Consider the following 22,411-nt stretch of genomic DNA (forward strand, 5'->3'; position numbering starts at 1 on the left):
AACATGAAATGTGTCACTTTTACGCCATTTATAGCGAGTTAACGTAAAACTGTCAGTTACTGTACACACTGTTAGCAGCGCTAGCTTAATTAGTGAACGTTAATGTCAGTTGGTCACTTTAACTCCACTTAACGCTCTTTAAACGAGCTGTTTCATAGTGTTAACATATATACACGACTATTATAGCAAAATTATATGTAATACGTGGTTAATATATTAAAACTATAGCGTTAAAACCCCAGTAAGATACGCTCAAACTAACTTTTATGTATGTTACTGTAATTTAGCATTAACATAAACAGGTAACGTTACATGTTTACAGTGACACTACGATAAAAAAAAAGTTTTATGGCAATTTCAAACACTTAAAGACCATATACACGATTAATATAGTGTTACAATAGGAAATAGGAACATAATAATAAGATATAAAGTATTTATTTTATATTAACACTGTAACGTTAACTGTTTGAGTTGGACTGTCGCCATTGTGTGTGTACAGTGCACGCGCCTGCTAATGTATTACTCATAATTTAGGCATTTCCTACCATATCTGTGTCAGTGTTATTGCGCCATATGACAGCTGACAGTCTTTGTGTTGCTGCTTGGTCACATGTCAAGAGTGAGGCATCACTTTGGCGTGTGAAAAGGTGCTAAAATAAATCATTAACTGCAGGTATGTTGTGTGGATAGTGACAGAAAGCAGGGGATATGGCTGGTGTGTATGTAACCCCTGTTTGAAAGAGGTCTTTGTGTGTGAGTCAGGGAGGGTTTTCCTCCATGCACACAAGCAGGGTGAGAAATGAAGAGAATGTGGTTTGTTTCTGCCTGACTGGTGACCCACCGTAGGCTACAGGCGGTGAGCTTCGTAGGTCAGCCATGTTTTCCGAGGAGCCCCACAGTAAGGGAATCCAATTAAATGTGTCATCTCAATCAGATGAAATCGGTCATGCTGCATCTGCTGTCATTGCATGCTTATTATGGGGGAAAACGTAAATACAAAACAAGCTGTTGAAAACGATCAGCTGCACATTATAGTGTTAAACCCCTGTGATAAACTCGGTTGCAATGCATGGTGGGTTCTCTGTGTGATTAGTGAACTTTCACAGCACGACTGTGCAGTGCGCAGTGTATATCTGATCATATGCAAATGTGTCTTCCCTGCAGTCAGTCAACTGTTCTTGTAAAACTTTTCAATGGATCTAGAAAAACACGTTCCTTCCCAGACAGGCAGATACTCCAATTAATTGCAATGAAACCGAAAATGTCTTTGCATGTTGACGTTGTGGCTGTGCTCATTCTGACAGTGTTTCCTTTCTTTCGGTGCATTGTTGTGGGTTTTTTTCCTCGAGCATAATGTCTCAAACCCTGCTGGTTGGATTGTGATGATGTTTGGAGACAATTTGGATTTGTGTTGTCAGTAAAACTAACAGGACGTTGAGGCAGTTATAAAAGTGTGAAAAATTCTTTAAATGTGTTGCATAAGTCTATCCGTAGTTTGTTCAACGAAAGAGCTGTAAAATTAGGGCATAAATCAAATGTCAGTGTTCTAATTTTAGTTTGATTTACATATTTTGGCTCTGTTTTGTAGATGACATTGATTGCCCCGATGCTGACATTATTCAAATAATCAAACTTTATGTGGTTTTACTGCTGCACTCCTAGTTTCCTACCCTGCTCGGGTCTCTTAGATACTGTAGTTACTGTATTTCCAGAAGGTTTTAGTACCATCTCCTTAGTAACAGTGAGCCAATGTCATCTCCCAGCAGAATGTATGAACATGCTGTGCAGAGTTTGCTAATGTCTGAGTCACCCAGCTCCCGAGCCCCCAGGGGGCGAATGTGTTTTGGTGGCTCTCCTCCCACCTCCAACTTGAGGTGAAGCGGGGATGCCACAGTCAAGGACAGGTATGTGTGCGTGCACATACATCTTTGTTTGCGCTTACAGCATATACGTCGTGTGTGTGTGTGTGCGCATGTGTCAGGTGGACGCAAAGGGCAGTGTACAGTATCACCATGGTTACTACTTTTTTAAAGTTCCCCTCTGTGTGTGTAGGGGGGTGTTAGAGTGCGAATTTCACGGAGGAGACAATGGTTTAAGTGAGAGCAACATGAATGAACAATTTGATTATAATATTGCCAATGTGGCTACAACGATTGTCACTGTCATTCATAGCTGATCTTGAATGACAGCAAGAAGAAAGTTTCCATCTTAACAGGTCAGGATTAGCGTAATTTGACTTGTTTCCAGTGCAAATCTGCATTCTCGAACCACTGAGTGTATATTCTTGTTATAGGTGTTGACACCTGTTTCGGGAAACAGTTTAAACAGGCAATTTGCCAACAAGTGGCGTAATTATCTTTTGCTTTCACTTTTGATTCGATATTCATACTTATTAAGCCTTTTTAAGACACTGAATGGCTTGTTAAAAGTGGAGATTTTTCCAGTGAGAGAAAGAGAGAGAGGAAAATGAAAAAGTAAGAAGAGGTTAAGAGACTGACTCTCATTTGAAGTAGCTCTCTTCATATAATTGTTGTAGTCAGTGGTGACAGGGCTGCTGCAGAAGTATTGATAGATCTTCTTAAGCCTGCATCTCTAGCTAATTCAGATAATGCTCCAATGCTATGGGGATATGAAGTAAGAGCTTGGCTCAGACTCGACAGTGAGCTGGAGACATTTCGCTGATCGATGGGAGAGCCCGAGGTATCAGCAGGAATCAATGCACTACCAACATTGCCTGCTGCGCCATACACATTCCTAAAAGTGTGCTCACACAAACTGTATAGGTATACATATACGAATAGTTGTACACACAAGCCATTCCTCACCCACAGTGGCACAGTCACAGAGGAATAAATTACTCCCTGATGCACTCACAGGGGGACTCTACTGTGAATAGCCTCAAGTCCAAATAATCCATTATGTCATTGATCGGCCGGGACACAGGCTGTTGCCTGTTTTTTTTCTTTTATACTGAAACACACATGTACACATAAAATCAATTTTTTGTATATATGAAGTAAGCAACATGTTTAGAACATGTCTTGGCATTTTGAGAAAATTTGTTTGCAGGGCCTCAAATAAAATGCCGTGTGTTGAGTTAGCATACTGGCACTGATGCTTTCCTGTTATTATTTCTGAGGTAACTATGAACAGGGCTGTAATTTATTTTATGTGTATGTTTGTGTGTGTTATCATAATATGTCTGTTAGGCTGGGTATCAAACCTTAGTTCAGTAAGGAACACTTTAGTCAAATAAAACTTTATTTCCATTGGCATGTCCATGTGCCTACGTGGAAAACCTAAGGCAGAGAGAGCACACCTCTCTGCCCTTCCACATGCCTGCGTGGAAAGCCTTAACATAAAGAGAGCACACTTCTCTGCCCTTCCACACGCAAACGAGGAAAGCCTGAGGCAGAGAGAGCAAACCTCCCTGCCCTTCCATGTGCCTACATGTAAAGCCTAAGGCGGGGAGAGCAGCAGCAAAGACCCCCCCAGGAACAGAACAGAGCAGCATCAATGACAAACAGAAATGACATTGATAAGTCGGAAATAGCATGAAAAGGAGGAGCTGGGATGGAGGTCATCAGTCAGCTCCTCCATCACTTGACTGGCTGTTTGAGATCAGCTGATGTAGCTGGGATGTGAGCTGAGCTTGATATTGTGTACTGGATTTTTAATCAGATATTTCAGTCAGATGAAAATGCTAATTTTACCAATTTTAGGTTGTATAATATTATATTTTTGAAAAGTCTGATTAGCTAAATGAAAGGTTGTAGAAAAAATATGAGGATGAACACATGTATGTTCCCTGAAAATAAGGCGTCATAGACTTTTGTATAATTTTGTTCTATCGGTACCGAAACTCAGATATCATATCAGAGCTAGTATAGAAAAATTTCAAACAATGCCTTGTGGTAAAAATTCGGACGCCAACGTTTTATTGTTAACACTTCTCCATACTCTGCTGTGTTGTTCTCAGACTGAAGTCAGAGTGGAAGAGAATGTCAGCTGACATATTTGTATCCTGAGTAAAATTGCTCCTTGCTGGATAGTCTGCCACTGTGAACAATTTTTTTAGGTGCTGCTGAAATACCACTTGCTCAAAAACAAGCCTGCAGTCCCAGACAAATGACCTGAGAAAGATAAGAGGGGACTGTTTTTTGAGTAGCATTGAAACAGTTTTCCCCCCATTGTCTCTCAGACTGCCTGACATATCTCTCTGACTCGCTCCCTCTCTCTGTGTCTTGCCATGCATCCCAACACTGTCAGCAAACATCGTAGCTGTTGACAGTAATAACTCTCAGATTCTCCCTCCTCCTCTTCTGTCTGTCTTTTTTTCTGCTGTGCAGCAATGGGAAGGGTAAAAAAACAACAACATGGCCTTCCTGTATCCAGTGTTGCCACAGCATATTAGTTGGGGTGTAAATGATAAATTGAGAGAGTGGTGCTTATTTATGGTAGGGGGGTAGGGGCTGGCTTCGTCCTGCATGTGTGTGACTGTCTGAATGAATTTCAAGTTATATTATTGCCCTATATTAAGTTAAAACTAATTGATCTCATCATATATCCAAAATATTTCCAAGTCCATGTCTATACAAGTGGTTCCTGACTGATTTCAGTAAAGCCTGGTTTGGAAATATGAAAAGAGGCCAAATTTGAAAATGAGGTCATATTTGTGCAGGCCTAAAGGCTGGGACACGCGACTGCTGTGATCTTAATGGATTCACTCAAAAAATGTGTCATCGTATCAGCTTCAAACTACAAGTAGTCCTGCAGCTTTAGGTATTTCTTGTCATGCCGAATACGAGTTAAAATAACCATTACATAAGAGATGTTGAGGCACATCTCCTGGGTGTTTTTCCGCATTGATTGTGTGCTGTTGTTTGATGTTGATTTGATGTGAGTACAGGACAAAGTCGACGCTGTGCACAGTAGAGCGATTTTGAATCGTATATCCATCATTAAGCACTGCCTCGGGAAACCACAGGTGAGAGTTTACTCACCAGTGGAACCAATCTAAACTCTCATTCAGAAGCTTAATTACTGCAGAGTGAATGGAGGCCTCCCACACGGAGCATGAGGCAATCATATGCTTGTCATTGTGTTCAAGAGGTCGCTATTCTCCCTTCCAGTGGAAAACCTGGTCTTTGTCTCATTTTGAACAGGGCCATTTGGCAGCACGGTTGTCAGTATGTGTTGGCAGGCACATACTGACAGTTTAAAACTGGAGCGAGGCTCCCAGTGAGAAGAGACTACACAAGTAGCATCTTGTTCCTTCTGTTTTGCTTTAGGTACACATCCTGTGTCCCTGATACATTTAAATCTGAAAGGACACAGTGAAATCACTATCAATGCTTCCGGGTGACACATCCTATTGTTTACCCTATTAGCGCTACATTGTAAACAACAAATCCATGTTGGAATCATGGAAACTGTGGCATCACATGACGACTTTTTCTGAAAGTATTGCTCAAGTCATAGAAACCACTGAGAATGATGTGTTGTTGTTTTTTTTGGTTCCAGTGCCCCCCCTCATCCCCAGCTCTCTAAGGGTGCTCTCACATCTGTCCTGTTTGGTTCGGTTCAGTTGAACTCAAGTTTGTTTGCCCTCTAAGTGCGGTTCGTTTGGGCAGGTGTGAACACAGCAATCGCATTTGGCTGGGCACCAACACAACCGGACCGAAAACTTCTTGAAGAGGTGGTTTCGGTCCGGTTACTAATGAACTCTGGTACGGTTCGTTTGTGGGGAGAACGTGTTCCGACCTCGATCCGAACCAACTGCAGTCACATGACACATTATTTGGGTTAAACATGAGCATGTTACAGTCCTGGAGGATTATTAATGTCTCCTGTACTGTCTTAATATGCACATTCAGCACATCCAATGCATCAAAACATTGTTTTCTAGTTGGAGCCTTTTCAAACTGTATGGTTTGTCTAAAATGAACAATGACAGCAATATAGTACACTAAAATCAACCTGCGTAGGTGTCCCTCCATTGTGTCATTAGAAAGTGTCACATTTATCTTGCAAGTGTGCTAAGGTGACCAGATTTCTGAGATGAAAATCGGTGACATTTTCAGTGCGGTGGTGAAAAATTATTAAATATTATCATTATGAAATAAAAAACGGGGACAAGTACTTTTTCATGTATTTTGACCAGCTTTTATTACTCAAAAGGTTGCAATCAAGCAAATGAGTGACATCACCAACCATCCATCCACTGAGGAAGACAAAAATATCTTAATCTTATTAGCTTGAGTTAGGATGGATTTTTTTGGTCAAAGGTTTCAACTCATAACTGAATACTGAACTGATATTTATGACACAAAAGGTGGTAATCAAAAAATGGGTGACATCGCCGTGATCTCCTCATTCATCCACCTCCATAGCCTCCGCCTCAGGAGCCTGGGTAGAATAAGAGCAGAGGAGGACATGAGAAAAACTGCAAGAACAGAGCCAATAATAAGTGAATAGTTTCTTAAAGAAATAGCAGTTTTGGTAATATAATTTAATATAATTTGGTAATGTAATTTAGTCATTACAGATTACTACAGCCACTGGTTACCCACACAGCACTGTCTGGTGCCAGCCGGACGCAAAATACAGCAGTTAACACACACGACTATTATGGTCTTCTTTTCTGTCCTTTTTGCTGCTTCTAGATTGTTGTTGTTGATGCTGCTGCATCTGGTCGTGCTTCCTGGTAATGTCTGTACGTCTTACGACGTCTTCTCTGGCGATGCGTTTACTGACTGCCGTAATAACTGGTGTTTGAGTCTGCGTGCATTTTCCCCCATTCAATGTCAAAATCGGGGACATTTTCGGGGACAGCTTTTACCAGGGACAGGTCGCTCAAATCAGGTGCTGTCCCCGGAAATTGGGTCAGAGTAAAGTGTACTCTTCTTCAATGTTTTGTTTACTTCCTGGATTTTTCTTGCATGGAAATTCTGACCAATCAAGAGCAGCTTTCTTGCACAGGCATTATATCTGGTCTGCTTGTAAATGCTGCCGTGAGAACACGAACCAACTCCAGGCTTGGTTTTGAAAATCAAAAATCAAAGTCTTTAGTACTGGTCCTTCTAATAAGTGGAGGTTATACACCTGTCATGCCAGGTGAATGCAGTTAACACTATTCAGGGACCCAACAGTGCTCTGGGTCCAGACAGCCAGTTTTAAGGTAAACGTTTGACATCCTGTTGCCCAGAATTAGAGGAGAAGGTAGTAGGACTAGTTTGTCTCTCAGTTGGTCAGGATACCTACACCACCAGCAAAGTATTTTTTAAGGACTGCATGGGAGCAAGGTGTGTGTCTGTGTTTGTTTATAATTCCGTGGCTGTGAGTATTTGCCTGAAGTAAACAAACTGCAGCGCATTTTGACTGTCTTTGCTTATTTGTGGCCTTCCCATGTTCCACATTGTGCTTTTTTGCAGTACTTCTAAATAACTCTGTTTGCCAAAGTAGTTTGTTTGGATGGCAATTTTCCCCCTCTAAGACTACATTTGTGCTCTCTGTGAAAACCAGCATGGTATCCATTATCAACAGAAATAAGTCTGCCTAAGCCAACGCTCAATGTAGGTTGTATCCACCAAGGATTTTTAACACTCATGTGATGCCAGTAGTTTGGGACTGAAGGATTTTAGATTTCCTAAAGCAAGGCATTTTTTAACTTGTTCCTAGTTCCTAAATTTGTAACGAATGATCCACAGAAATGACATGTATATAAGATGGATAAAATTATCAGCATGCATTGTAATCTTACACCGCCGTGAACACTGAGATGTGGCTGCTGGATACAAAAAGAGATATAATCGACCAGGGCTGCATGATATGCAAAAAATAAAATAAACCTCTGTATCACCACAATGCTTCATTTGTTATGGAATGTTGTGACACATTTTATCTTTATCAAAAAACTGCAGCCCCTAAGATAAGGATATTGCCATTGCCAGTATTTTGATAATACTTTGAATAATTGTGCAGCCCCATTATCTACAGCTCACCCAGACCTATAAAGGGATATACTCAGGCCAAGTCTTTTTAGGGCTCCAACTAGCGATTGTTTTTGCAATTGATTAATCGGCCCATTATTATCTTGATAAATCATTTTGTCAATAAAGATGGTGAAACATGCTCCGCGTAATGTTCCAGAGCCTATGGTGATCTCAGATGGTACGTTTACCCAACAGTCAAAAAAATCAAAGAAAAGCATCAAATTATCACATTTAAGAAGCATGAAATAAGCAAGTGTTTGTTTTTTGCTTAAAAAATTACAAAAACAATTAGGCCTAATAGATTATCAGAGTAGTTGCCAATTAGTATTCTTTCCATTGAGTAATAGATTACTACTTGCAGCTCTACTTCTTCCACATTCATATGCACAAAAAGAAAGCCTAGACTCAAAGGGATACTTTGCAGATTTTCAACCAGCTTTGTATCTTAACAGTGTGGGCAGTGTGTGTAATGAGCTGTGGTAAACTTCCCTCCATCTTACCAGCAGCCGGATCTCCCTGCTCATCTCGGTCCAGTTTGCCAAATGATGTGTTACCTATCATCTTTCGGATTTTTGATGGCTTTAGGGTTGTTGCTCAAACTCATAGATTGTACTTTGGCTTTTTTGTCTGCCCTCCACCATGGACACAAAGAGTATGAAGGTGGATCAAGAGCTCAAACTCAGACCAAACTCTGATTAAACTGTAAAATTAGGCAGTGCTGACTGACTTTGACACAAGATTCTTTTACTGTATTGCCTGTTTCACGCCAAAAATGTCCTCAGAAACATATTTGAGCTTGCCATATAACTGTCATTTGCGATTGTTTGTTAGCATCCAGCTGACATATTGTTTCTGGTGTCAAAGCCGCACGTGTTATGTCACCTGCCAAAGCAAGCGTTTCAGAGCAATCCGGTGGTTGTGGGTTTTCTACCTCTTGAGCAAAAGCAAAAGCCATAGCCCTTTTGCTCTGTTTTATCTGGTCATGTAGCACCAATTTTTAAACACATTTACGTCTTTACTACATGGACAACTTAGATTTATTAAAAGACTTTCTTTCAGGCAGTGAAATACTTCTTTAACAATACATAAACCTTGTCATATTTTGATGTATGGAATACACTGTTAGGTGATGCTACTGTTGAGGCTTTTGGTGTGTGACGAGTCACACCATTTGAACCTTGATTTAGTGAAGATGTAGTACAGACTATGTGGACCATTGAACTGTTGCTAACATTAAAAAAATACGATATCTCCCAGTCCAAAGGGCTTTTTGCAAACTAAGAAATACACATAGATTTTTCCATTGACTCTGTATTGGTTTTGGAGCAAAGCTCGTCATTGTTGAAGGAAGTAAGACAGAGCACAAACAACCACATCAAGATAGGAAACTTCCAATGTGCAAGCAGTGATTTGGTTTCTCACCACGGGAATCAGATAGAGGGAAGACACTTCAGGTTATTGGGCCACAGCCAAGAAAAGGATGAAAACTAGGTTGGGCAAATGTAGGTTGTGTGAGGCTGGATCTGACAAAAACAGATGCAGACTTTGGACTACTGAGCCAAGATTAAAGGAAATGCTTGACATTTCCGATTTCATTTGGACCTCAGGCTATTGCTGTAATTATGAATGCATTCTCAGTCATCTTGGAAAATAATCCCTCAGAAAGGATTATAGATGTTCAGATTTGAAGTGACGTGTTGTGTTTCTTAGAACTGCTATCATATATCATTGAGCCACATGAGCCGCTGCTAGCAGCAAAGCATTTAGTGTCAAAGTCTTTTTTGAAGAGATAGAGTAAAGCTGACATAGTTCATCCCTTGAAGATGTGACTCTTCCTGAGGGTCACATGCTCTAGATCGTATCCAGTGGCCCCTGTGGGCTTCATACCATTGATTGTATTGATTCGTATTTTGAAATGTGCTATCACCATTTCTCTTGTAACTACATAAAATCTTTCACCACTCAGCCTTATATTTTGCTCCAAGTGTTAGGGGCAAACCACTTACCCTGCAGCCCTGCCCCTTAACATCAATAGTCATGGAAGACCCACTATCTATTTTCAGGTCGCTCGCTCCCACTCTGTCTATGGGAAGTGATTGTGTTGACCTTTTTGGCCCCATAGAACTTGCAAAATGGTTCTTTTATCCGAGACGTCGCTGACAACCGTCACTTTGAAGTGAAGACAGGGTCGCCTGCTGAGTGCCGGTTCAATGCCAGCCAAAAGCACAAAAGGATGTGTGCGAGAGTGCGTGATGACACAACGGCCGATAACTTTTTCTGTTTACATGTGGTTCTGAGCAGCAGGGAGTGCGAATGATTTTGGATGAGAACACAGCGGTGCTGGCAATCAGTGAGACAAAGCTACATTGAAGAAGCCCTTTTTGAGCTGCTGCAAAATGATGCTGTTGTCTTGACTGTCTGCTTCTGAGTGAGGCAGGGTGTGTTTTTGGCTGCTGTCAGAGTGTGTTTATGTGCCTCTGTGAGAGTTTCTGTGTGTGTATTTATTGCATAATCAGGTTTGGGCTTTTTTCTGGTTTGGTCAGTTAAGATTTATGCAGTCAGAGGAAATTACTATCGACGTCTTCCTTCTGTTATCCTCTCACGGCGGGTGCTTTTCTACATAAGTCACCAATAAGTGGTTGTGTGCACTGAATTACAACACATTTAGTTAAATTGCACTGTACACCATACACACTTTGAGAACACACAGACCACACAGTGACACAGTGCCTCCGCTCCATACATCAAGCTGTATAGCTGCAGCAAGAAAATGGATTGATAAAGATCTGACGAAGAGCGGGAGCAGGTCATTGGCAAAGGTTAAGGGCTACACACACACACACACACACACACACACACACACACACGCACACACACACACATACACACAAGCCAGGTTTGTACCACTCTACTACTACATGCAGAAGCAATGAGTGGAGGGGTAATAGGTGTACACGCTGACCTTACTCTCAAGGTTAGGCAGTTGTGGTGTTATTTTAAAATGCCGGTGATAAAACATGGTCTCAAGGACACACACACACACACACACACACACAGATACACTCCATTCACATCAGTAACTCAAAGGCAAGCTAACCTGAGTCAAAAATGGGTGGTTGCAAATAACACTTCCCATTACATTTTTACAGATTGCTCGGGACATCCTTTAATCAAAACAAATCCCATCACTGCCATGTACTCATGTGCATTTTATTGTGTTTGAAGACATTCTTCTAGACCCTTCTTGTGAATATTCGTAGGGAATAATTGAGCATTGTGACCTGCTGACCTCTGTGTCAAACAGGCGTTAAAAACTCTGCTCAGTGGACCATCAGAAAACGTGCTAAAGTGCTAATTGCAAATGAATCCATCAATAACCACTGAGATGTAGAGCAGAAAGCCTTAGGGAGCAATTTAGCTGAAGGACTGCATACGGGCTGACACGTACAGGCACGTACATAATACACACAGTAGGCGCACACATGCAATTAAAAGCATTTAAACACTCGCGCACGCACACACAGTAAGTCACAGATATTTGTGCTGCTGTGCCTCCTGTCAGTCAGACAGCTGATGACATTTTCAGCACAAGCGGCACACATAAAATACGATCACATTTGATGCTCTGACATTTTATTTTCACTCTGATGTAGATTGCCTCTTGTGGGACTTAAAGTCATAATAAAACAAATAAAAACATCTCCTTTAAATTCTCACAGCCCAGCTAGATTTTTTTTGACATTTTTGGTGTGATATCTGGATAGAAATTGGCAACATCTGATTAGTATTTTTCCGCTGCAGATTCACAAAAGAAAGGCCAAGCGTAATGCTACACACCGAACTCTTGAACACCGGACACAGATTTAAACTATTTGACAAGAAAGATTCCTTGACTTACAGTAAATCACCCTCACAGACCTATTTAGAGCCAGAGAGAGACAGAAACTGAGGGGAGGGAGAGGAACTGGCTGGTCTAATGAAGTCATCTCCATCCCGGTCACATAGCACAGAGGCTGTTTGAATTCCTCCAGGGATGTTGCCTCCCCCTCCGTCTGCCTCCCCCTCTCTCGCACGTAGAAGCCCCTGGCCTCGGCCTGCACATCCAAGCATGTCTCGGTATTTCTCTCACATGCCCATACACACACTCGGCATCCTGTTAAAAACATTGTATAAAGGCCACAGCACACATGTAACGGAGAAAACGGGAGATACGGAGGGGAGTTGGAAAGAAATACCTCCCTCCCTTTTCCTCTCGCCCTGTTGTCGCCTATGGTCGCTCTGGGCAGCCTCATCGAAACACTTAGACAAACATAAACGCATGCTTACACACTATTCGTCATTCTGTAACACTGTTCATACAGGCAGACGTGCAGACACAACCACAAACCGCTCGTACGGACATAACACACTTCACATAGGCACACACAGTTTGGCTTCTTGACAAATACTCGAGCTGACGCTGACATTGTAGTACAAGAATAAACTGTATGACTGAGCATATCAAGCAAATTACATCTTTTTGTCATTATCTCACCCTCAGTTTGTGTCATTCTGCATAGAAAGCAGCTGAGACATTCGGCCTTTGTCTGTATTGAGTAGGTACAGGCATACGAAGCCCAGTGACGTGTTGATGGTGGAAGCTATAGGCCAGTTGGACTAAACTGCACTGAAAGCGGTGACAAAGGCAATTAAGGTAAAATGCCAGTAGCATAGATGCGTGGCTGTTGTCTATGACTGATGTGTATGTTGTTGCACATGTCTGTGTGTAAATGGATAGTGGCGTGGCATATTTCAGCGTGTGTGTGTGTGTATGTGCGCTGAGATGTTCTCTTGGCTCTCCCAGCCCTTGTCAAGAAGAATTAGGGCAGCCCTCTTAGAGAAGCAGAGAGAGAATACAAGCTGCTGATGCTTCCCTTCAGTGTGTGTGTGTGTGTGTGTGTGTGTGTGTGTGTGTGTGTGTGTGTAAGAGAGAGCGATTGGGGGGGAACTGTGCAAGCATGTGCTTTTCTTCATGTGTGTGTCATCACTGGCAAATTGGATAGATCAGTAAAGAATGCAAAGGGAAAGAAGTGATGGAGAGGAAATAAGAGGAAGAACACAAGAGACAGAAGAGGTACCTGTAGCATTGTGCTCAGCGACCTGTTGAGAACATCTGAGCATGCCCAGTCGTCTCCTTTCGCTCCACATGTTTCCAAGAATATTCCTGGTCTGTTGCTAAGCGCGTCCACACACACACCCAGAGAAGAGTCCTGCACTGGTGGATGTGATGTGATGTGATACCGAAAAGAGAATAGAAGCTCTATCTAAATGTAAATGCACACCGACACAGTATGAGTGTGATAACAACAGCACATCTCACGTCCCAAGTGAAAAACACTTGAATTATAGTGTAAAATGTGAGGACATGATGTCCAGAAAATTTCAAGATATCATCAGTGTGGGTGTAAAAATGATTTTTTTTAAGATAAGAGAAAAACATCACGACCTTTCTCTTCTCTAAACCTAGTTTATAATTTGGCCCGTACAGTCTTTGCATTATATATGAGGTGTGTGAGACCTCCAAAACAAGCCCTTAAAGCTCCATTTAACAATATTGTTGGTATTAACATTTAATGAGTGAACTCCCAGTGAGGCGAAAGGGTTTCTTGTACTGCCGGGCCCCCTCAGTCTGCAGCTTTTAACCGCATTCAGCTCGTTGTGGTTTTGCGGATTGGCCAGTCTGGGAGAAACGTCTCTCAGGGTTTTTCTTTTTCTTCCTGAGAAATGAGTCATATTTTATTTTGAAAGCACTCAATTCAGGATGTTTTGTTTTTAACTATTGGGGGAAACCCCTAAGGAGAAATTAAGAGCAAAATTAAGATAATTGTCACACTGGCACTTAGGCTAAATAGCAAAAGGAAAGACTGTGATAGTCAAAACTGGGAGGGAGGGCAATGAAACTGAAGTCTCCAGTGTAATGAGTAAGTGTTTGCTCTGTGTTCCACTGCTGCTGCTAGGCTGAGATTGGACTTGAGTCTATATATATAATATATATAATATAGATGTGTTATGAATCAGGCCTCTTTTGTAAGGTGAAGATCTCAGCCAGTGTGATTGCATGAGCCACACTGGCACACTCAGGAAAGAGAACATTCATATGTATACATAAAAAGACCACAGTGGTCTCAATTAATAATGCTTCCTGGAATAAGATAAAAATAAATATAATTGCAGTGATGTCTGTGAAGAAAATGTATTCCAACAAAAATGGTGAAAAACATTTGAATAGTTATCCATGATGGTTTTGCTTATTTTACATTACTTTAAGCGGAAACGGACAACTTTTCAACTGCTCCTTATTTTCAAGCAGTTTTACTGCTGTCGCAAAGAAAACCACTATCTGATGTTCTCAGAGCCCAGCAATTACCACAGTTTCCACAGTGGTTCCATGGTACTTCTGCTTTTGGGGATAGTAACCGCTAAGAACTTGCATAAGCCCTTTAGAAACATTGCGCAATAGGGCAGCTATGACATCTCTTTTTTTATTGTTTGAGTTCAGATATCATGTCGACATCCTGGAAGCTCTTATTGTCTTTCTGATTTGCAGACATTTTCAGCTGCTGTTTTTGTCTTTTGAGTTAGCTGCTAACTGCTATCATCTGCTTTTAATATCTCCTGGCAGTTGGTTGGCCACATAGCGTGTCTTTTAAACGTTGCAGGGCTGAGGCTTTTACCCAGACAACATTTCTGCTCTTTTATTACCTCTTTTGCTGGCTTAAAGGCGAGAAGACCCTGTCCCTTCCATTGTGCAATCAAACCTTTTATATAGAAAGGCAAGACGGACATTTCCTGAACAGGCAGTGTAAAATTGGCTCTTGATACTCTTGGTAACTGGGGACTAACTACCAGGGAAAACAAAAGCTTCCTGTTTTGGTTTGTGCAGTGGTTGACGCACTTCCTTTGTGCCATAAAAGCCTTCATTTTCTTGGGAGATCATCCCCAGTGGCAGACAGAATTTTACAGTGGAAGCAAGTCCAATGTAACCAATCTCAACGCAGATGGTGTCATCGTATACCCTCTACAATTTGCAATCAACTATAAATTAAGCCCAAAAAAACTTGTCTATTTCTACTTTGAAGCAGTTCTCAGTCCTTCATTAGTTCATTGCCGTAGGTGAAATCTTGATTCCATTGCCGTCTCAAGTCAGATATGTGATCTTTCTGTACTACTCAGTGTCTTACTTTACCTTTGTGCAACTGAAGTCCTTACGACTTTCACTCAGCTGGCAAGTCCTGCTGAATAGGAGCAAGCATCCAGTATTTGTATGCTGTCAGGCTTTGTTTTCTCTAGTGTCCTTTTACTGGGTATTGAATTAAGGTACATACAGTATCAGGAAATTTTGTTTCTGGCTGTATTTTGATGTCCACAGACCACTGACTGTCTGCTATGTCTGCAGATTATTTTCCATTGTGACGGCTTTAAATCTTTCAAGATGTTAATTGATTTTCCAACTCGAATTGCAACTCGTCTATTCATAGCAGCCGCAGCAGGTTTGATTGTGTACTAAGTGGTGGTGGAAGGGTTTTAATATATGAAAAAGCGACTCAAAGAAATTGAATGTCAGCAATGTTTCCACAAGGTCTCTAGTTTTATATTTGTCTGATGTGTCTCATGGATTTAACTTTGTCACATAAGGAAATATTAGTGTTTGAAAATAAGTATTGGATTTCCATTCTCTAGCACTTCACTGAATGTTTCCAGTTAATTGTGTAGGGAATTGCACGGGTGAATTGCATCCCTCTCAGCGTGACGTTCTCCTTCTTTCTTGTGCTGGTGTTTGAATTCACACATGGACTCTAATTTTATATTAGTCATCACAGCAAAAATAGTCTCCTTATTTTCCACCCTGCGTTATCTTCAGCATTGTTGTTTTTTCCATGTGTGGGTTCATTGAGTACACACACCCTAGGTTTATTAGATCCGGATGACCTACCTGGTATAGTGAAGCAATATTTAAGCAATAACGTGTGTGTGTGTGTGTGTATGTATGTGACGTGGTGGACATCCAGGGTAGCTGAACTGGAAAATCACTAGAGCATGCACAGGTTGCTCCATGTGGTTCTCTGTGTGTATCTACATGTGTGTAAATGTATCTAGTTCAGTGAGGTGGTCTCCACAGAGCCTATTCAGGTCACGGTCAAACTGAGAGAAAGAGAGAGAGACAGCCGGATAGAAAGAGAGAGAGAGAAAGGGAGAATGAGAAAGGGAAGAAGAAGAAGTCAAACAGAAGATAGAGCAGGAATTAATGCTCTTGGCTCTCACTGAGAAAACCCCTTTTCCCCTGAGGAGAAGACAGAACAGGAGACAAGTAGACTTGGAAATAAAGATTACTGTAATAATAAAGAGGGTAATGATGTAATAGCAGTGGAGAATAACTCAAGGCGTGTGTAAAGCTCAAGTCGGGACGGAGGTGGTTTAAGGGTGCAGAGGTGTAGCAGAGGAAAGGTTTGGAAAAGACAGCACAGCATGTAAAAGGCTTGAGAGCAGCAAGTTCCAGGTAGCAAACAGCTATATGAGGACTAAATGATAAGACATACCATACCAGAGTGATGCATCTCTATGTCATCAGAAAGATCTGATTAAATCTTTGGATGAAAACCAGCCATGAGAATAAATGTCAGTTGATGGCACAGATCAGGATAACTGGTTTAATTATGATGATGAAGTGTCCTTTAGGGAGCTCTTCCTCTGTAAACAATGTGCAGCAGCCAAAATGTAACTTAATTTATGAAGCTATTAACCCATAACTGATGATTGCAACATATCGAAATCAATGATAAATTTTTGTAATGGTATTGTAAAGCATTCAAAAGCATACTTATACAAACTATAGGTCATTTCAGGTAACTGTGTTGGGCTTTTGCCAGTCCTTTGCTTAAGTAAAAGTACAGTGGTCGCAAGATAAATCTGATGAGTGGGAAGGACGGAAAAAATTCTAATTGTATATCTCTTTTGTTCTTTTCTCTAAGCTTTCCTCTTCTGTTAAATATTGGATAATTGGGCAACTTTTGGCCTCAGTTATTTAAATGAAGCCATTTTGGAGGTTTAAAGGGCAAATCACTCTGTAGTGAAATTGTTTACAACTCAGAGACATCTGAAAGGTTAAAAGAGGCCCCAGCCAGACAATGTTTTGTTCTAAGAGGTCACAAGGTGAAGAGGTTGGGAACAACTGGTCTCAAATTTAATAATAACAACCTACAAAGGCTGTAAAATTAATGTAGTGCAGTTAAAGGTTTTGTGTAGAGGAGATGTAGGGGAGAATATGTTAAAAGTTTTATAAATTAGAAATAGTGGAAGGACCTCAAATGTACAAAAATTGAGTGCTTTCCACCAAAATGAACTCTTAGCTATTTAATTTATTAATTAGAGTTGACAGAGAATGAATGAAACTCATTTAGAACAAAAACTTTTTCAGGAAAACAAACCAACCATAACCACAAAGTAAATCAAAAACATGATGTGAACGAAAATGTCACATGTACTCAGTTTATACATTTATTCAAAGACAGAGAGTTAGAGTTTGACGCCACGTCGCGTCAGTGGTGTTGCGTCGCGCTATCGCAACGACCAAGTTGACCATGGGGATCAGAGATAATCAATAAAATGTAGGCTGTAAAGCCACCGGTATACCTCTCTGTATGTAGAATGAGAAGGTGTGTGGTTTTGGACATCGGTTTTGAAGCCTCTTGGGTCACGGAGCTCCCTCCATCTCTTGAACGCCTGACTGAGGTTTACTCTTGTTTTTCCTCTTCTTTTATCACTCTCCTTTTTGCTCTTCTTTGCCTCCTCAGACAGAGGAGCTCGTTTTCTTTTGCTAGGCCATTTTTCACTTGTCTCCAAACTTTGTCCGTCTGCCATTGTGCTCGTGACTCAACTATCTCATGCCCAACTCCTCATAAGGACTTGCTTCAGTCCCTGATTGGCTGACCGACCAATTTCGCAATACATGAAGCGTTTCCTGCCGTAAAGCAGATTTTTTCCGCGAACAGATGCTTATTGCAAAGCTACTAAGTAACCTATGTAAATGCTGATAGTCTGATTTTACTGTGGCCACTACCCTGTGCAACCCACATTATTTTCATAATGATATATTTAGGAAAAGATGCTATCTGTTGTCTCTTTAAAGAGGGAAAACAAGTTGAACAACTGAAGAATACAACAAATATTGACTTGTCAATTTAGAGCTTTGCAGGCTGCCCTTTAAAGTAATGATTAATTATATTAGCTGTGGGTGGGCCTCATGGGCCTGGGACCTCTTACATGTACAACTGACCCATCCTAAATGAATGGGAGAACATATATTTTGTTTACTTTTATTTTTTAATTGAACATATATAGACAAAAAAGACAAAAGCAAGCAAACAAACAGAACGGTTTCCCTCTCTAAAAAAGTAAAAGACAGACACTACTATCATGTTTGGACTTTTGACGAATCACAACAGGTCATTTTATGCTGGCCCAGGCCTGTTAAGTTGTGACATCACGCTGTGGAGGTTGTACAGTTGTCCTGTTTTTTGAGTTGGTTGTGAGATTATTGAAACTACTAAAAGTCAAAGCAAAAAAATTAGTCAATGTGTCTATGAAAATTGTAAATAAATATATACGAAAATAATTTGTTTATTGTGTGAATGGGTGTTTCAGCGGTTTAGAAGTGGTGTGTAACGTAGAAAATATTATTTCAACCTGTTTGAAATTGTTCTGATTAGTGATTCCACCTTAACTGTGTTCACGGTCACCAATTACAGTGATCCGATAAGATGTGCGCTTACATGCCCCAAAGCATTTAATCAGAAAATAACTTTTTGACCTGTGCAAAGTGGTTCCACCTGCTGTGAAGCCTCTAAGCTGCCTAAAAAATAAAACTGAAATACTGTTTTTTCAAACATTATTGAGGAAATTTAATTCATAAAGTGTAGAAGGAGAGTCAGGAGAGAAGGAGTTATTGCAACTTAGTAGTAAGTGATGTTGAATAATCCAGGTCTTTTGTTCATTTTGTTGAGACTAGTAGACAACTCAGTAGTCGATCTAGACTGCCTGCAGTCAACTTCAAGGAATAATAATCCAGCCAGATCATATAAACTAGAGGGTATTTCCTCAAACAGAATTCAAATGTCACTGTTTTAAATAAATGGATGCATTGGTCTACACAATCCACAGCTCAAAATAAACATGATAGATAGAATAGCTCTCTGTTTTTCATTTTTGCACGACTTGGGCAATATACCGGCGGGTATCGCTTGTAATAAATAAAAACTGTTGTGAGTAGATAATTAGCAATCCTGGCACTAAAAATGTTTTAGTAAAAGATTTAAAACGTGTCATAATCAAACAGACGCACGAGTCGCCTTCCACAGCATGATATCAATCATTTTCTGTCTGTAGCGAGACCACCAGTTGGAAACTGTCAAAGGAAGGCAAACAGTATTAACTTCTGTAATTAAAAGACTCAGCCAAAAAGGCTTTGGCCCATCCAAAATTTAAACCCTGGCGCTGAGCCTGAGCTGCGGCGGAGGCTACCACAACAGTAAATCTAGCTCAGTGTATAACCTAGAATATAACTGTTGTGAGCCTCAGCTGCTATACTCGGTGCCACCATGTTTTGTAGCGAGTAAACCCCCCCTCCTCTTTCACACTCTCAACTTTTCTCTCTTTCTGTCTGCCCGTAGTCAAGGCTGGACTCCAAATAGAGTCCATAACGACAGAAATAGAGCAGCTTAAGACTCAGTCTGAAACATACACACACACACACACACACACACACACACACACACACACAGAAAAGCTTCCTCTGAGAGTGTGCATCTCTTTCACTCAACACCTGTACTGCTTCTGTCCCTCAACTCTGTCCTCTGTATAGTTCTCTTCTTCCATTCTCCTTCATTTCCTTCCCCTTTCTTTATTTCCTCTCCTCTCCTCTCCTCTCCTCTCCTCTCCTCTCCTCTAGCAGGCTAAAACCCAATTTATTTCTGAGGTGTGGGAGAGGGTTGTGAGGGTCCCGAGGGGTTTTGCTGTTGCACACTGTCAGGGATGTGGCCTCTCAAACCAGTCCAAAAGGTGCAGTAGATGCTTTCATTCATTTTAAACACAGGAGTGGAGAAGAGGAAAATGGGTGAAGTAGAGAGGGTTAAGAGCAAAAGAGATCAGGAGGCTGGCAAAAGTGAGATGGGGGTGAAAGGAGAGGAAGACTGCAGAGAGAGGTGAAAAGGTGAGCACCACGAATATCAAAGCACTGATGGAATCCCTGTTTGTCGTGTCGGAGGGGGGAAAAATAACGCACAGCTGTCAGTCCAGTCAGTCAAGTGGCCCCAATTGGCTGTCGGTAGTTGCCATGGTTACCATCCCCATCCTACTGTTATCATGTGGCTCTCCCTGATGAGCAAAACGCACAGAGGTGTGTCTTCCAGTTTGTGTGTGTGTGTGTGTGTGGGAGAGAACAGGCGTTTGACATAATTACAGAGTTGTCATTTTGGTTAAAGATGCTGTCTCACCAATTGTCTGTCTAACTTTTGTCCCTATTTGTCACTTTTTAGCCTTTAATTGACTCTCGCAGAGGGAGATTGAAAACGCAAATGACCATGACGGAGCATGTATGTGTGTTTCCTGCCCATCTGGTGTCAGATTTCACTTCCTGTAGCTGTGATTGACAGCTGTCAGGGGTGATGTGTCAGAGGCAGGGCCATGATGGTAGAGAACTGTACTGGTGTAGGATTCCCCCGGGGAGGAGGAAGCATGGTTTGACAGCAACGTAGACACTTTGATCAGATCTGGGATCAGCACTGCCATAGCTGGCGATGATTTATTCAGTGTGTCTGTGATGCTGGAGATGCATTTTGCTTGCTTTTGTGCATCTAAAAAGTAAGTTGTAGTGAGTTGAAAAAAGTTGGAGTAAAGCTGAAAAAAATTCTAACAAAACTGTACGTGAATAGACATCGTGTTGAAGACAATATCATTCAAGTTGTCTGTTCATCTGTTCCATTTGCGTGTACACATCTCAGGAATGCCTTGAGGGAACTGATCAGAGTTAGGGTGTCAAAGGTCACTGTGACCTCACAAAACATGACGTTGGTGATAACTCAAGAATTCATGTGCTAATTCTGACAAAATTTCACACAAATGTCTAGTAGGATAAAAAGATGAAGAGACAATTTACATCCAGAAGGTCAAAGGTCAACTTCACTGTAACATCATAATGTTCTGCAGAAAAAACTTTCCCATTAGCATCATCTGCAGTATATTAAATGTTTTTAGAAGCTAGTCCAGCATGTGCATATTTTGTGAGACAGAAAAAATATGCTACAACTAGACATTATTGACTGTTAGCCTAATTTCTATTGTAATAAATCTGCATATTTATAGAGATGAAACTGATCAAGATCACCAGAAACATTTAGGAATTATGTGTTTATTCATTCCGTTGATTAGTTTAGCATATTCATAGAATAACAAACATAACATAACATATAACTAGCACCATAATAAGAAAATGTATATCTTGCATTTTACAGTAAAACATACGTACACACCACTGTTCACTCCCACATGAAGACAGGTCCTCCAACACCCTCTCAAAGTGAAGATACAAATAATTGATATATTAAAAATGTAATAATAACATTAGTAATGATAAAAAATGATAATTAAATAAAAATGATTGCATGTAAGCCATCCACAGATCCCAACTCTCAAAGACGTTATTTTCTCCAATAGAGCACATACATTTACAATGTAGAGGAATTCGTAGAAAATAATAGGACGGTGAAATGCTGTTCTTAGAAAAATGACTTTGAAATTTGTCAAGCAGATAAAAAAAAAACCTAAAGTGGACTTATTTATTGTCACAAAAATGTGACATCCCTTCACACAAACCCGTGAACACTGAATGCTCTCACTGCTTCCAGGTAAAATGTAGTTATTTATGTCTCCGACACTTTAATCACCTAATGGGGTTGCTTTGTGCTCTGCGTCATGCGTGGTCTCTGTTCCCTCGCACTAATTGCCTTAAAAGCTGTATAGGTGAATGCATGAAAAGGGCTCTGCCCTGTGATGTGTCCTTTGTTAGAAAGAAAGTTGTTTTACATCCAAACATATTGTCAGAGGTTGCAATTTTAAGTCTTTTTTGTTGTTGTTTTTTAAACATATTAATCACAGCATAGCCAGTATTTTTTTCTGCCAAGAATCTGTTAATGATTAGATTTCTGTTAAAGAATAATGAACTCAGTTAAGGCTGATTGAGTCACCTTTGCATAGGTTTAATTATTTGCAGTGGGTTTCAGTTAGATGTGGTGACAGATTAAAAAAGAGATAAAGAAAAGATGAATAATGATTTGCTCAGACTCAAGTGTTTTTGTGACCAAGGAGAGAAAGAGGCTGCATCT

General features: G+C 40.7%; 1 protein-coding gene across 3 annotated transcripts in view; it reads left to right on the forward strand.

The window, feature by feature from the left end:
* Positions 1–22,411, forward strand: part of LOC125882634 (copine-8) — a 123,536-nt gene that overhangs the window by 358 nt on the left and 100,767 nt on the right. The gene's annotated exons all lie outside the window — the stretch shown is intronic.

This window comes from Epinephelus fuscoguttatus, linkage group LG22 (genome assembly GCF_011397635.1).
Source record: "Epinephelus fuscoguttatus linkage group LG22, E.fuscoguttatus.final_Chr_v1".
NCBI lineage: Eukaryota > Metazoa > Chordata > Actinopteri > Perciformes > Serranidae > Epinephelus > Epinephelus fuscoguttatus.